Source organism: Amblyomma maculatum, chromosome 4 (assembly GCF_055883805.1).
Source record: "Amblyomma maculatum isolate TAMU_Amacu chromosome 4, ASM5588380v1, whole genome shotgun sequence".
Taxonomy (NCBI): Eukaryota; Metazoa; Arthropoda; class Arachnida; order Ixodida; family Ixodidae; genus Amblyomma; species Amblyomma maculatum.
The window spans coordinates 193,199,289-193,214,759 of record NC_139347.1 but is presented as its reverse complement, the minus strand read 5'-3'; positions in this window follow the sequence as shown (position 1 = coordinate 193,214,759).

Here is a 15,471-nt window from a genome sequence, read left to right as displayed (position 1 = left end):
ATACCAGAAGTGGACATCAGGATTCTTGGTATCCTGATACAAAACAATGGCAAGAATACCGCAACCATTGCTAAGCTGACGGTGATGGTTCATCAAACAATCCGCCTCATTCGCCGCATAGCCAATCGCCATCGTGGCGTGCGCGAGCATGACCTCAGACGCCTGGTACAGGCATTTGTCCTGAGCCGTGTAGTGTACTCGCTCCCCTACCTCTTCCTCACCCTGGTGTAGGAAGACAAGGTTAATGCCCTTATCCGACAGGCGTACAAGGCCACCCTCAACATACCCCGCTACACCTCCAATGAACGCCTTCTTCACATGGGCACCCATAACTCCCTAGCTGAGCTCACGGAAGCCCACCGCTCAGCCCAGTTGGAGCGATTATCATCTACCCTCACCGGCCGGAACATACTTGCTCGCATCCATCTCTCACCTCCCGGTCACTGCTCTACACAACATACACCTCCTCCTGCGATACACCGCGTTCTTAAGGTGCATCCCCTGCCTACAGTGGCTAGAGTCATTCTAGCCACTGTACCCTGCCAAAAAATATGCACCCAGAGCACCACGTCGCTCGCCGCAAGGCACGCGCAGAAGCTCTTCACAAACACTATGGCTTCCAGCCAGAGACCGTTTACGTAGACGCTGCCTCATACCCCTCCCGCCCTGCGTTCGCCCTCAGCGCTGTCTCCAGCCATCCAGCGGCCGTGCTCCAACTCTTTGCAACTGGTCGCCAGACATGGCAGTAATTGAATTACAGTAATGGAATTACTGTAATTTAATTACTTTTTCTGGTAATTTGTAATGTAATGAATTACTTTCCCGGTTTGGTAATTTAGTCATGTAATGAATTACTTTTTGGTAGTAATTTCGCAACAAAAGTAATTAATTCCTTTCGAAATTACTTTTACTAAAGTGCACCACTACTCCTTATAAACAACTAAGCAGAGTGCCGCGAAAGCAGAAACGACGTGCGGCAAGCCGAAGCCAGCTTAACGGTCACTTAGTGCGGGTCACTTAGTGCGGCTATCCCATGGCAACCATCCTCCAAGCAGTAGGATACAAGGCGTCAAGAGGATGCCGAAGGGAGAGATGGTGCAAGAAGGCTGGTTGAAAACGCACTCTCTGTTGCGTCGGCTAGGGCACAGCGGTGCCTGGTTACACTCGTCACCACGGGGCGAGGGAGGAGTGAGGTTGGGAGAAATAGGCGAAAGGGTCCACGGCATGAGCCATCGTTGTTTGAGCAGTGAGTACAAAGGGCCGACGTCGATTCTTGGGACTGAGGAAGCAATAAATAAGCCAGCGTCTTCGGGCCATTCAAATGGCGGAGACAGCTCCGGCCAACAAGACGCTGGGTTCGCCGGTCATTTTACGATCGTTCGACCATGCTTCTGCTTTTGTTGTAATTGTCTTTTTTTTCTTGCTGTTGTTTTGTTTTTGCAATGGCAAGTGCTGTAGAGAAAAGGGAAGGAATAGCTCTCTGGGACGGAATTTGGCATCTACACGGCGGCAGAGAACGTAGGATGCGAGCTGCTAACCGACGAGAATCAACCGTCTAGGCAGGGGAACAGCGTCAGTCCAGAAACGAGTTCCGACCTAACCTTCATAAGGGGCGCCAAACAAGCGGAGTGGGAAAACCTACTCGAGAACCTTGGAAGCGACCACCACATAATAAGGATCCGCACAGTGGCGGACAATGTCAGGAGGAAGATTGGCACGGCTCGGCTGACGGACTGGGACACCTTCAGAGCGCACTGCAAGCAGCTCGAGGGCGACATTGGTTCTGCGGAAGAGTGGAGCCAACAACTCAGACGAATCCAAGACCTATACACGAAAGAAGTAGAACGGAACAAACGCCGGAGGTGGACAAGCGGCTCCTCAAGCTATGGGAGGCGAGACGCGGGCTCACCAGGCGGTGGAAGAGACAAAAACTCAACAGGAAGCTAAAGAGGAAAATTGCCGATATAACCAAGCAAACGGAGCAGTACACGACGCAGCTGGCCAGGCAGGGGTGGCAGCAATTCAGCAACTCGCTGAACGGCATCCTCAGCACAGCCAGAACGTGGCAGATCCTCAAGGCCCTCATGGACCCGAGCAAAAACAAATCCGAAGGCAGCAAGTCGAGACAGAGGCTGGTGCACCAATACGAAGGCATGGACGAACAACTACTCGAAGAGGTCCGGATCAAGTGCTACGGCAAAGATCAGGTCGAGAGCTACCGAGAAGAATACCGTGGCGAGGAGAACCCGGCCATGGACCGACCCATCACGAGAGAGGAGGTCGTCGAGGCGATAAGATCGGCCACGAAGAACACGGCGGCGGGGGCGGACAAGATCCGGAACTCGCTGATAAGGAACCTCAGTGACGAGGCGATAGATCAGCTTACGACCTACCTCAACAAGCTCTGGCAAGAGGGAAGAGTGCTGGCGGAGTGGAAACACGCCGTCGTCGTGATGATTCCGAAGCCAGGCAAAAAGCTGCAGATCGAGAACCTCAGGCCGATATCTCTAACGTCGCGCCTGGGCAAGCTGTACGAGAAAGTGATCACGAAAAGAATCCAGTCGCACCTGGAAAACGAACAATGGTACCCGGATAGCATGTACGGGTTCGGAGCCGACCTCTCTACGCAAGACGTTCTGCTCCAACTCAAGGAGGAAGTGCTCGAGGCGATGCCGAAGGCGGGCGAAAACGTCATGGCCCTCGACATAAAGGGGGCTTTCGACAACGTAAGCCACGCGGCCATCATGGAAGGCATCAACAACACCAACTGCGGGAGGAGAACGCACGATGACGTCATAGCTTTCCTGAGCGACAGAACGGCGACCGTGGGGCTGGGCGACCTGAGAAGCGACGTCTTCCCCACGCCATGCAAAGGCACACCGCAAGGATCCGTCATATCGCCCGTCCTCTTCAACGTGGCAATGATTGGACTTGCAAGACGGCTCAAGGAGATCCAGGGCATCCAGCACGCGATGTACGCCGATGACATCACGATATGGGTCACCCAAGGATCACTCGGGGAGAAGTAAGAAAAACTACACGAAGCGGCAACTTGCGTAGAAACTTACACCAGAGAGAGGGGCCTAAGATGCTCGACGGAGAAGTCGGAACTCCTCAGGGTCGGCAAGCATCCCACCCAAGCGACACTGGAGGTCGTTCTCGAGGGACAGAACATCCCGGAAAAGAACATGATAAAGATCCTGGGCATGTGGTTGCAAGGAAGCCGGAAATGCAGCCACACCATCAGCCTGCTGAGTAAGGCGGCAGAGCAGGTGGGCCGTATGATCAACAGAGTCTCCCAAAAGAGATATGGAATGAGAGAAGAAGGCACTCTCAAGCTAGTTAACAGCCTAATTGTCAGCCGAGTCACGTACTCTCTGCCGTACCACGCGACGACCAAGGCGGAAAGAGAGCAAGCCGACATCATTCTCAGGAAGGCGTACAGGACTGCTCTGCACCTACCCAAGCACACGTCAACGAAAAGTTGCTCCAGCTAGGCATCAGCAACACCTTCAGCGAGCTCGCCGAAGCTCTGCTGGGAACGCAAATTACGAGACTCAGAGGCACCCCCACGGGACGAGCGCTCCTAGGAAGGTTGGGTCGGGACACGAGCGGACTGGTAGACAGATACGCGGACGTACCGGACCAGCTTAGGAAAACCATTAACGTGGGACCAATGCCGAAAAACATGGACCCCAATCTTCACGAAAACAGACGAAAAGCGAGGGCCGAGTGCGTTGAGAGAACACTAGCCCAGTTATACAACACCGTATACACGGACGCTGCCATATATCCGCGCGAGAGAGAACGCGTAGCCGCCACGGTAGCGGTAAACAAGGAAGGAAACATGATCGCGTGTGCCACGGCAAAGGTCGCCGGCACAGCGGAGGCCGAAGAAATTGCCGTTGCGCTGGCGGCAGCAGAAGGCTACAGAACGGGCCGATCTCTCAACATACTGACGGACTCGAAGGAGACGTGCAGGAACTACACGAGGGGCAGGATCAGCAGAACAGTCCTTAAAATACTCAGCGGGGCAACCTCCGCCGAGTTGAAACCCAGGCATAACCTAATCTGGATCCCGGGCCACACGGGCATAGGGGGGAACGAAAGGGCAGACAGCCTAGCTCGAGGTAACGCATTCCGAGCAGGGCAGTCAAATGCTCCGGAGCTCCGCCTACAGGCTTGCGAGGGGGATACGCAGAGATCTTGCACTTGCATAGGGGAGCTAGAATTAGATATCCACCACCACACAAAGCCCTAACAAAGGAGGAAGCGACCGACTGGCGCAGATTACAGATCAACTCCTTTCCTAACCTACACATACTTAATAAAATGTTCCCGACACAATACAGAGCCACCTGCCCTTGGTGCGATGCCACACCTACACTTTATCATATCACGTGGGAATGCGAACGCAACAAAACATTCCACCAACACGAAGACCCGAGTGCGGAGCAATGGGAGAGTCGGCTCACCAGCGGCGAGCTCGCGACCCAAAGGGCCTTAGTGCAGCACGCGACTGATGCAGCACGACTCAGTGGAGCCTTGGAATAGGGGCCCACCCTTGCTGACGAGAAGCCTCAAGTCGCCAGCGCCAGAGAAGACGACGGAGACTTCACAACCGCGAAACCCTTGAAATATCCAATAAAGTTTTCACTCACTTGGCAGGAAGACGAAAGAATGTGTGCTTTGCGTCTGGAGAACAAGTTGTTCTTTTGTTTGCTAGCTTTTCTTAGTTTTTGCATGGACGGAAACTAGAAAGTAATTTAAAAGTAATTGCATTACTCAGTAAAAGTAATTGTAATGTAATTTCATTACTTTTTGGGAGCAGTAATGAGTAATGTAATTTAAATACATTTCTGCTAGTTTCAGAAAAGTAATTAGAAATGTAATTTAATTCCTTTTCAAAAGTAATTTTGCCATGTATGCTGGTCGCGGCCGGTACAACATTTTCCTCCACTTCCCTGGAGGCGGAGGAGGCGGCGGTTGCCCTAGCAATAGCTACTACCCGAGCCACAACCATCTTTAGCGACTCTAAATCCGCCGTACGGAACTTCGCTCGCCGGGGGATCTCTAGCCCAGCCTTCCGGTTCCTCGCCTCCCTCCCCCCACCCGAACACCCTATTCAATTATTATGGGTGCCCGCTCACACGGGTCACCCAGGCAATGAAGCAGCTCACTCTTTTGCTCGAGGATACATCAGCCGAGCAGGGACTGCCACTGCCTGGGGAGATGCTCGCGAGCGCATGGTATCCTATCACGAAATCTCTCTTCATTACCGTGATCAACGAACCATCAACCCTCCACCTCGTAAATCTATGACTAAGCTACAACAGGTGACGTGGCGCCAGCTTCAGTCCCGTACATTCCCATCCCCTGCTTTATTAGCTTTGATCCATCCAGTACAGTTCTCGCCGCAGTGCACCCTGTGTGCGGCACCTAAAGCTGATTTTGAAAACATTATGATCAAATGCTCGGAATTCCACCCTCCAGCCATTTGGCAACTCTCCGACCTCGAGCGATGGGAGGCTGCGGTGTCCAGCTCTGACCCGGCTGTTCAAAAGCGGCTGACGGACTGGGCTTTGAGTGTCGCTGGGAAGCACCAGCTTCCGGCCACAACACGCAGCCAAGAGCCGACCCGTCATTAGCATGTAATCACTTAAGGCTCCCAAGTATAACATTTTTCACCCTTCGAAGTGGCGTCCGTGTACTGCGCAATGTCAGCACACGGTAAAGATCCCCAGGTGGTCGAAATTACTCCGAAGCCCTCCACTACGGCTCCCGTTTCTCTCTTCCCACTTTCACTCCCACCTTCCTCCCTTCCTTTGCGGCGTGGTTCAGGTATCCACATAACAAGTGTGACAGATACTGCACCTTTCCCTTCTTGTCAACCAATTATTATAGCCAAGTAATGCTTTCGCTTTAATAATTAGAGTAACTGTTTCACAGGAAAGGAAAGACGCAGTATCTGCCACACTTGTTCTGTGGACACCTGAACCGCGCGTAAGAGAAGGGAGGAAGGTGGAAGTGAACGCAGAAAGAGAGAAAGGGGTGCTGGTAGTGAATATGACGTCAAAGATGTGACGTCACGCAACCGGCAGTAGAGCCGAAAAAAAAGGCCATAGCAAGGAATTGGCGCGCAATTTAAAAGTACATACCCAACGCTAAAACTGGTAAACAATAAGTGAAATAATATGATGTAGATAATGGGACGTCACGCAACCGCAACTAGAGCCGAAAAAGGGCACAAGAAGGTATTGGCGCGCAATTTGAAAGTACCAATGAGTACAATGGTCAAACAAGATGTGAAATAAGACACTAGAAGCAACCGACATCAGGACCCATGCTTTCGCATTACTCCAATGCAGATTCTGCAGTGCTCTTTAATTTTTTGGGTGGCTGCGAGATGGCACTACGCAGGCCACTGCGCTTGCGGCGTTAGCATTCGGACTCCTACGTATGTTACGTATGCGCTTCCGCCCTACCAAAAGTATTTCTCTGGCATGTACGCGACCATGCCGTAGCATTCCGTGAGCTGTGCGTACGTAGCATTCACTACGCAGAACTAAGACTGTAATTAACCTCTAGCGCTTCTCAATTACAACTGTTGTTGTTGTGGCTGTAGGAAGAAGAAAAGAAAATGCACGGGACTGCTACTGGCTCTGTAGCTGATCCACCTCCGCTGCCTCGTGCAGACAGATTGGAAAACATTTATTTCGTCGCTCAAGCAGGTCTAAGGAGGGACGTACTAGATGGCCGCTAGTCCATGACTGGCGGCGACCTTATTAGCCCGCTCGATGGGATTCCGGTTCCGCCTTGCGTGGAGTGCGGACGCGCTTCACGTCGGCTCCGTGCGAAGACGGCGAAATTCGCCAGTAGCCCGAACCAGTGGCCTATTTTTCACCAACAAGAGCCCTGTGAAGGTGAGCGCCACGCCCATACCAATTTTCGGCCCGATCTGGCCAGTTTTCGGGCCCCCACGGCCCATTTCGCCTTGAGCCACCGCGTCGCCCGAGCTAGGCCTCGCTCTGCTGGGAGCTAGGCCTACTCCGAATGCGACCTCCAAGTACAAAGCCATCATGAAGGTGCAAGTGCCAGGCGAAGCTATTGACCCTCGGGACTTCAATCCGCGGGACTGGACTCACATCCTCAGCGTTCCCGCCCGCACCCAGGAGCAACAGCAGATTCACCAGATCTCCGCTATGCAGACCGATCAGGCAGACAAGCCTACCACAGACGCTAGAGCGGCATCATCTTCCACCCCAAATACTAACAAGGCCCAGGCATCCGAGCAGCTGCGCGCCGCCCGCGCTGCCGCACAAAGGTCACGACAGCAGCCGCCACTACCGATTGAAGATTACAAGGTGATTTTCCGATCCCGTGGAGGGCTTCACCTCACCTCAGTACCGCCACGACAGCTGCGCGTCTCAATCTTGAACGCCACCGCTTCACTCGAGGAGTCCACCCGCACCCAGCTGCGTGTTCATCCCACCAATAACACGTGTACAATGAGCACGCCACACCAGAACGACGCACTTATGCTGGTACAAATCACCAAAATTAATTACCAAGACACCGACTACGCCGTAGCAGCCTACATCGCTCCCCCGGACGGCGCGGTGAGAGGAGTAATCTCGAACGCTTACTGGAATGAAACCCCCAGGGAGCTACTGGAGGATCTCGTGAACAGCAATCCCCGTGCCCCAATAGTGGACGCTCGACGCATGGGTGCCACTCGATCAATATTAATTACTTTTAGAGAAGGACCGGTTCCTCGCACAGTTCTTTACGGCGGGGGACTCCACAGGTGCACCCCTTACAGAGGCCACATGGACGCTTGTATCAACTGCAGACAGCCAGGCCACAGGACAGATGTGTGCACGCTGCCACGTACGAATAACTGCCCGAGGTGTGGGAAACCACATCCCAAGGAGACTATCCCTTCCTGCACTCCGGAATGTATTTTATGCGGAGAAGCGCACATGACGGGTACGGGGAGATGCAAGGCTAAAGGGCGAAGACCTGCAACCAACCCTGCAGCTCAACACCTCTCTCGTAAGGACAAGCCGCCCGGAGACGCTACTCGGAAGATAGCACTCAACGCCACTCGATCCACGTCGCTTCGCAAAGGAGAACGCGCAAAGGACCCACAAAAGATGTCATGGGCCGACCGAGCAGCTGAAGGCATCTCTAAACAAACCCCGCCAACCCAGCCACATCAGGAAGAATCACTCGACAAGGAGCTCAGGGCCCTGCGGGAAGAGGTAAGCCGCCTTTCCTCCCTTATACAGACCCCACACCAACCCCCCTCATCCACCCTCCCTTCCCAAGCTGTACCTCCCGCCTTTTCTCCAACATCCCCAGCCACGCAACCACCCCCCAAAAAGAAACGTACGTCAGAACCCCCACCTGTCACACATGATGCTCTTGAGCAAGTTGAGGCAAAATTTGAATCAAAGCTAAAGGCTTTAGAAGCCCGGATAGATTCCAAAATCGACTCCCTCTTCACCCAACTCGAGAACAAAATTGACTCGATGTTCTCACGCTTGGTTCATACACTCGACATGAGAATGACCAGCATAGACACCCGAATTCAAACCTTAGAGCACACACAAACCGTTATCCTGAAGCACATCAATCTCCAACTACCTCCTCTTCATCCCTCGCAACCACCACCCTCTTCAATGCCTAGTGCACTTGGCTCCCAATCTCTCCACTATGGCGGGGCAGCGACTTAATTTACCCATTCTCCAGTGGAATTGCCGCGGCTTCCGGGGCAAGCGTGCGCCTTTCCAATTACTCATTCCCATCCTCACCCCGCCGCCCCAAATCATTCTTCTCCAGGATACGGCCACTAGAGCATCACTGTCTAGTTTTATGCCCCACCACTCAGATACCACGGACAAACCCAGGGTGTCCACTCTTATTCACCGTTCAATCACCCACCAAACACACACTATTACGTCAGAGACACCCTGCGTTATCACGGAAATAATGCATCACCCACACACAGTGCCCTCCATCTTCATTGCCAATATATACCACCCCCCATCTCATCCAATGTCTTCCCTGGTGACGCTCTTGCGGGACCTCCACCGACTCGCTGGCAAGCACCCTCTCCTCATCGGAGGGGACTTCAACTGCCAACACACCGACTGGGGGTACAGTTACACTACGGGCCGTGGTCGATGTCTCTGGTCCTTAGTCCAGGAGCTGCGCCTAACTACACACAACAATTTCCACACGCCCACGCGGATCGGCACCAGCGTCAGCATGGACACCAGTCCGGACCTGACGCTAAGTCGCTTCCTCGGTGGCGTCACCTGGGCAAGAACACAACACACACTGGGAAGCGATCACTACATCATTAACATCTCGCTCCCCTTTAAACAATCCCGTCACACACATATCACCCACAAACTGGTGAACTGGGACGCCATCCGCGCATTGCGGAAGGACGACACAAACACAACTATCACGGACATCGACGAGTGGGTAGAATCACTTATGACCGATGTCCAACACAATACCCGGCTAATTACAACCACACAAGACACCCCCACTCTAGATTCCCGCCTCGCCCACCTCTGGGAGGCGTACCACAGCTTACTCGAGCGTTGGAAACGCAACAAGTTAAATAGAACGCTTAAAAAGCGACTGGCCGGACTGCAGACGCAGATACAACAACACGCAGAGGAGGTCTGCCGGTGTAATTGGAGGCAAGTTTGCGACGGACTCGCCGGAAAACTGTCTACCAAGCGAGCTTGGCAACTTCTGAGACATCTCATAGATCCAACACAGTCCAAATCCGCTACACAAAACCATGTTACACGCCTCTTACACACACACAATAGCGACCCGGACGCTCTCATTGACACACTTCAGCGAACATACACCTCACCCGGCACATCCGACTCCATGCCCCCCTACTCAGGAAAACCTAACCCGGAATTAGACGCTGATATTTCGGAAACGGAGGTAAGAGCGGCCCTTCTGACGCTCCGCACAAATTCAGCACCGGGACTGGACAAAATCTCCAATTCTATACTCCGCAATCTTGATGACAAATCAATCACACAGATTACAGATTACTTCAACAAATGCTGGTCGGAGGGCACCCTCCCCCAGTCCTGGCGACACGCCAAGGTAATATTTATACCAAAACCGAACAAGCCTCTTAAACTAGAAAACCTGCGACCAATCTCGCTCACCTCGTGTCTCGGGAAGCTTTTCGAGCACGTGGCACTTAATATTTATACCAAAACCGAACAAGCCTCTTAAACTAGAAAACCTGCGACCAATCTCGCTCACCTCGTGTCTCGGGAAACTTTTCGAGCACGTGGCACTTGCGAGATTGACACTTCACATGGCGGACAACGACCTTTACCCACACAGCATGGTGGGATTCTGCCCCCATCTCTCCGCTCAGGACGCCATGCTGCAGCTCACCCACGACATCTTCGACCCGGCTGTCCCGGGCCACACAAAGGCAGTCCTGGCTTTGGATCTGTCCAAAGCTTTTGATCGCGTCGAACATCAGGCGATCATGACTGCTCTTTCTCCTCTGAACATAGGTGTACGGATGTACACTTATGTCCGGGCTTTTTTAACGGACCGCATGGCTGAGGTTCATTTCGGCCCCCTTACCTCCCAACCCTACACCCTCAGGAGCGTCGGTACTCCACAGGGATCCGTCCTCTCTCCTTTCCTATTCAACGCCACGCTCATTCCACTCGCCCGGAAACTGTCCACGATACCTCATCTTAGACATACCCTTTATGCGGACGACATCACACTGTGGACCACACACGGTAGTGATGGCGACATAGAGGGTACCTTGCAAAGCGCCGCATCCCTCACACAAGAACACGCCCAGAGCATCGGACTCTCATGCTCCCCAGAGAAGTCTGAGCTACTTATACTTCGACCCACGACCCGCGGATGCCCCACCACACCGATTGTTATCGAAGTCGATGGCCGTCCCGTCCCAGAGGTGAATACGCTCCGGGTTCTGGGACTTCACATCCAGAGCAATGGCAAAAACACATTAACTCTCAAGAAACTAAAGCGGGTGACAGGCGCGATATCGCACCTCATCCGACGAGTTTCGGGCCATCACAGAGGCATGAAGGAGAATGACCTATGTCGTCTAATTCACGCCTTTGTCCTCAGCCGTTTTTTATACACAGTCCCCTACCTCCGACTCAACAGGCAGGAAACGGACGCCTTGGACGTCATGTTGCGCACGGCGTTCAAGACGGCCCTACATCTCCCAATTAATACTTCCACAGAACGCCTTCTACAGCTTGGCCTCCACAACACAGTTGGGGAGCTTGTGGAGGCCCATCGCCAAGCCCAATACTTGCGTCTCACCAAGACCTCCACCGGTCGCCATATCCTGGAGACTTTAGACATTCGTGTCCCAGCGAATGACCCTACCCTCCTTCCCATACCTCGCCCCCTCCACCAAGACCTTCTCATCAAGCCTCTCCCTCGCAACATGCAGCCCCAGTATAACGAGCAACGCCGCCGAGCCCGAGCAGCGGCGCTCCACAAATACTACGGCTCCGAAACGGACGCCGTATGGGTGGACGCCGCATGCACGAATGAGGGAGCGGTATTGGCCGTCACAAATTCCTTCCTGCAGCCTGTTGCTACTGTCCCCCTCCCCTCGGTCACCTCCTCGGAGGCAGCCGAGGAAGCAGCCATCGCCTACGCGCTTGCACACACGGAAGCACGCTACATAATTTCCGACTCGAAAACTGCTCTACTAAATTTTGCGCGTGGTAGAGTTCACATTTCTGCATTCAGCATACTGAACTCGCCCGCCACTAACCCACCCCGCTATGTGGAGCTGATATGGGTGCCTGCGCACTCCGGGAATCCCGGTAACGAGGCCACCAATGCGTTAGCCCGAGGTTATTTAAACCGGGCGCCGGCGGCCTCCGATCCGGGATTCACGCGTGATCGCATGCACTCTTTCAGTGAGCTAACGCAGGCCTATCGGGCCGAGCGACTACTCTATCCCCCACCTCACCCATCTTTAGACAACTACCACCAGACGCTCTGGCGATGACTGCAAACGCGCACCCTCCCGTCTCCTTATAGTGCGTCTCGCCACCACCACACCCTCACCAATCCCTCCTGTACCCTTTGTAATAACCCCAACGCCACCCTCGCCCACATCCTGTTCCAATGCCCGGCGGATCCTCCCCCGCGGGGTCTAGAGCACCTTACCACCTGGGAGGACTGGGAGACCCTGCTGCACTCTGAGGACCCGGTTCGGCAGAAGATCGCCACAGACTGGGCTGCCGACGTCATGAACCATAGAAACATGAACGTTTGAGTGTAGTGGGGCATGCCCCAAACTCCTCTGTTTTAATAAAGTTATTACCATCACCCGCTCGATGGCCTGTAGTTGAATCTGCGGGTCCGAGCTGACCGGCACGGCTTCCCACTGCTCGGGAGAAAGGAGCTGCATTACTTCCACCGCAGGTGGATCATTTGCGCAGTTCCAGAGAATGTGATTGTAAGTAGCTCTTGGTTGGTTGTTTGGTTCACAGGAAGGGAAAGGCGCAGTATCTGTCACACTTGCTCTGTGGACACCTGAACCGCGCCGTAAGGGAAGAGAGGAACGTGGGAGTGAAAGTGGAAAGAGAGAAAGCGGAGCCGTAGTGGAGGGCTATGGAGTAATTTCGACCACCTGGGGATCTTTAACGTGCGCTGACATCGCACAGCACACGGACGCCACTTCGTTTCGCCTCCATCGAAACGCAGCCGCCGTGGTCGGGTTCGAACCCGGGAACTCCGGCACAGTAGTCGGGCGTCTTACCACTGCGCCACCCCGGCGGGGCCGTATGTCGCTCTTTCGCCGCATTTACTGCAGGTTGGATTGTACTGGAATGGGTACATCAGGGCAAGCACCGGAAGAAATAGAGAAGAAAATGAAGAGTGAGAGAAAGACGCGCCGCAACAACAGCCGTCGTCCACCACGAAGCGGAGGCGGTTGCAATGACGGCCTACAATAGATAAAAATCCCGCGGCAGGCTAGCCCCCACCACGAGCGACGATGACCAACCTGTTGCTGCCCCTGATGGGGCTGGGCAGGTAGGTCATCGCCGCTTGCGGCAGGGGCTAGCCTGCCACCGAATATTTATCTGTTGTAGGCCGTCATTGCACCCGCCACCACTTCGGTGGTGGACGACGGCTGTTGTTGCGGCTCGCGTCTTTCTTTCCCTCTTTCTTTTCTTTGTTTTCTCTTCTGTCTGCACGAGGCAGCGGAGGTGGCTCAGCTACAGAGTCAGCAGCAGACCCGTGCATTTTCTTTTCCTTCTTCCTACAGCCACAACAACATCAAGGGAATCACAACAGCTGCGGATATCATTTTTGCGGACGCGGTCTGCGGACTCTGCCTGCGGCCTGCGGACGCGGTCTGCGGACAAATCTGTGAGCATAGCGAAGTAATGCTTTCGCATTAATAAATTATTTAAAAACCAAATGTTTTCTCCAACAAGATTTTCATCCTCTATCTAATGCACGTGAAGGATGGCTGCACCTGGCCCTCCGGGGCTGGAACTGGTAAGTCAGCGCCACTTGCGGCGGGGGCTGGTTTGCCACCGAATTTTTATCTGTTGTATACAGTCATTGTACCCGCCACCGCTTAGGTGGTGGACAACGGTTGTTTCGGCACGCATCTTTCTCTTCCTCTTCTTTTTCTTTCTTTCTCTCTTCTATCCGCACGAGGCAGCGGCACTACGGTTCCGGGTTCGAACCCGACCTCGGCGGCTGCATTTCGATGGAGGCGAAACGAAGATGCGTCCGTGTATTGTGTGATGTCAGCGTTGTTGTTGTGGCTGTAGAAAGAAGGAAAAGAAAATGCACGGGTCTGCTACTGGCTTCGTAGCTGAGCCACCTCCGCTGCCTCCTGCAGAGACAAGAGAAAATAGAGAAGACAAAAAAAGGAAGAGTGAGAAAAACGCGCGCCGCAACAACAGCCATCGCCCACCACCGAAACGGTGGCGGGTGCAATGACGGCCTACAACAGATAAACATTGTGGCAGGTTGGCCCCCGCAGCAACCGGCGGTGACCGACCTGTCCCAGCCCCATCAGGGGAGTGCTGCTGTGATGTCAGCGCACGTTAAAGATCCTCAGGTTACACCCAGGTGGTCGAAATTACTCCGTAGCCCTCCACTACGGCTCCTCTTTCTCTTTCAGCTTTCACTCCCACCTTCCCTTCCCTTACGGCGCGGTTCAGGTGTCCACAGGAAGCAAGTGAGACAGTTACCGCGCCTTTCCCTTCCTTTAAATCAATCACTACGGCTCCCCTTCTCTCCTTTCACTTTCCCCCCACCTTTCTCCCTTCCCTTACGGCGCGGGTCAGGTGTCTACAGATTAGCAGAGCAGGTGTGAAGGATACTGCGCCTTTCCCATCCTGTCAACCAATTATGGCTCAGCTACAGAGCCAGTAGCAGGCCCATGCATTTTCTTTTTCCTTCTTCCTACCGCCACAACTTTAATGCCACCATTATTTTTCTGATAACTCCCTCCGTTTGAACGTTGTTGTTGTTGTTGTGGCTGTAGGAAGAAGGAAACGACTACTGGCTCTGTACCGCATCAGACTCCCCTGATAGCGCTGGGACAGGTAGGTCACCGCCGCTTGCGGTGGGGGCTAGCCTGCCACCGAATTTTTATTTGTAGGCCGTCATTGCACCCGCCACCGCTTCGGTGGTGGAGGACGGCTGTTGTTGTTGACCAAATAACGTATGGCACATACCCACAGAGGGGGATCGGCCAAGAATTGGGTAGCAAAGAAACTTTTTGAAGTATACTTGCATAAAAAAGTTGATTTGAGGGGTATAGAAAAACAAAACGGGAAATAAGTGAAATATAAAATGAAATGTGGTAACACGCACGGGAGATTGACACTGCAATTGTAGAACAGGTGATGTTTAATATTTAGCAAGGCAAACGATTTGATTAAAGCAAACAATTTTGCATGGCGGTGAAAACAGACTTGTGACTGTGCCCAAGGATGGCGACGAAAAATGATAACAGTATCGCGCTACTTAAACTAAGGCCAAGCTATTGCAACGGCCTTTCCATCACCTGTCTTAACGTAGTTGCGGCGCGCGTCTTTCTTTCTCTCTTCCTTTTCTTTCTTCTCTATTTTCTCTTCTGTCTGCACGAGGCAGGGGGGGGTGGCTCAGCTAGAGCCAGTAGCAGGCTCGTGCATTTTCTTTTCTTTCTTCCCACCTCCACTGCGGAGGTGGTGAAGGGAGAGGTGAAGCGTGGCTTTGGGACGGTAGGTCAACGCCGCTTGCGGCGGAGGCTAGCCAGCCACCGAATGTTTATCAGTTGTAGGCCATCAGTGCACCCGCCACCGCTTCGGTGGTGGACGACGGCTGTTGCGACTCGCGTCTTTCTCTCCCTCTCCTTTTTCTTTCGTTTGTACTTTCTTCTGTCCGCGCGAG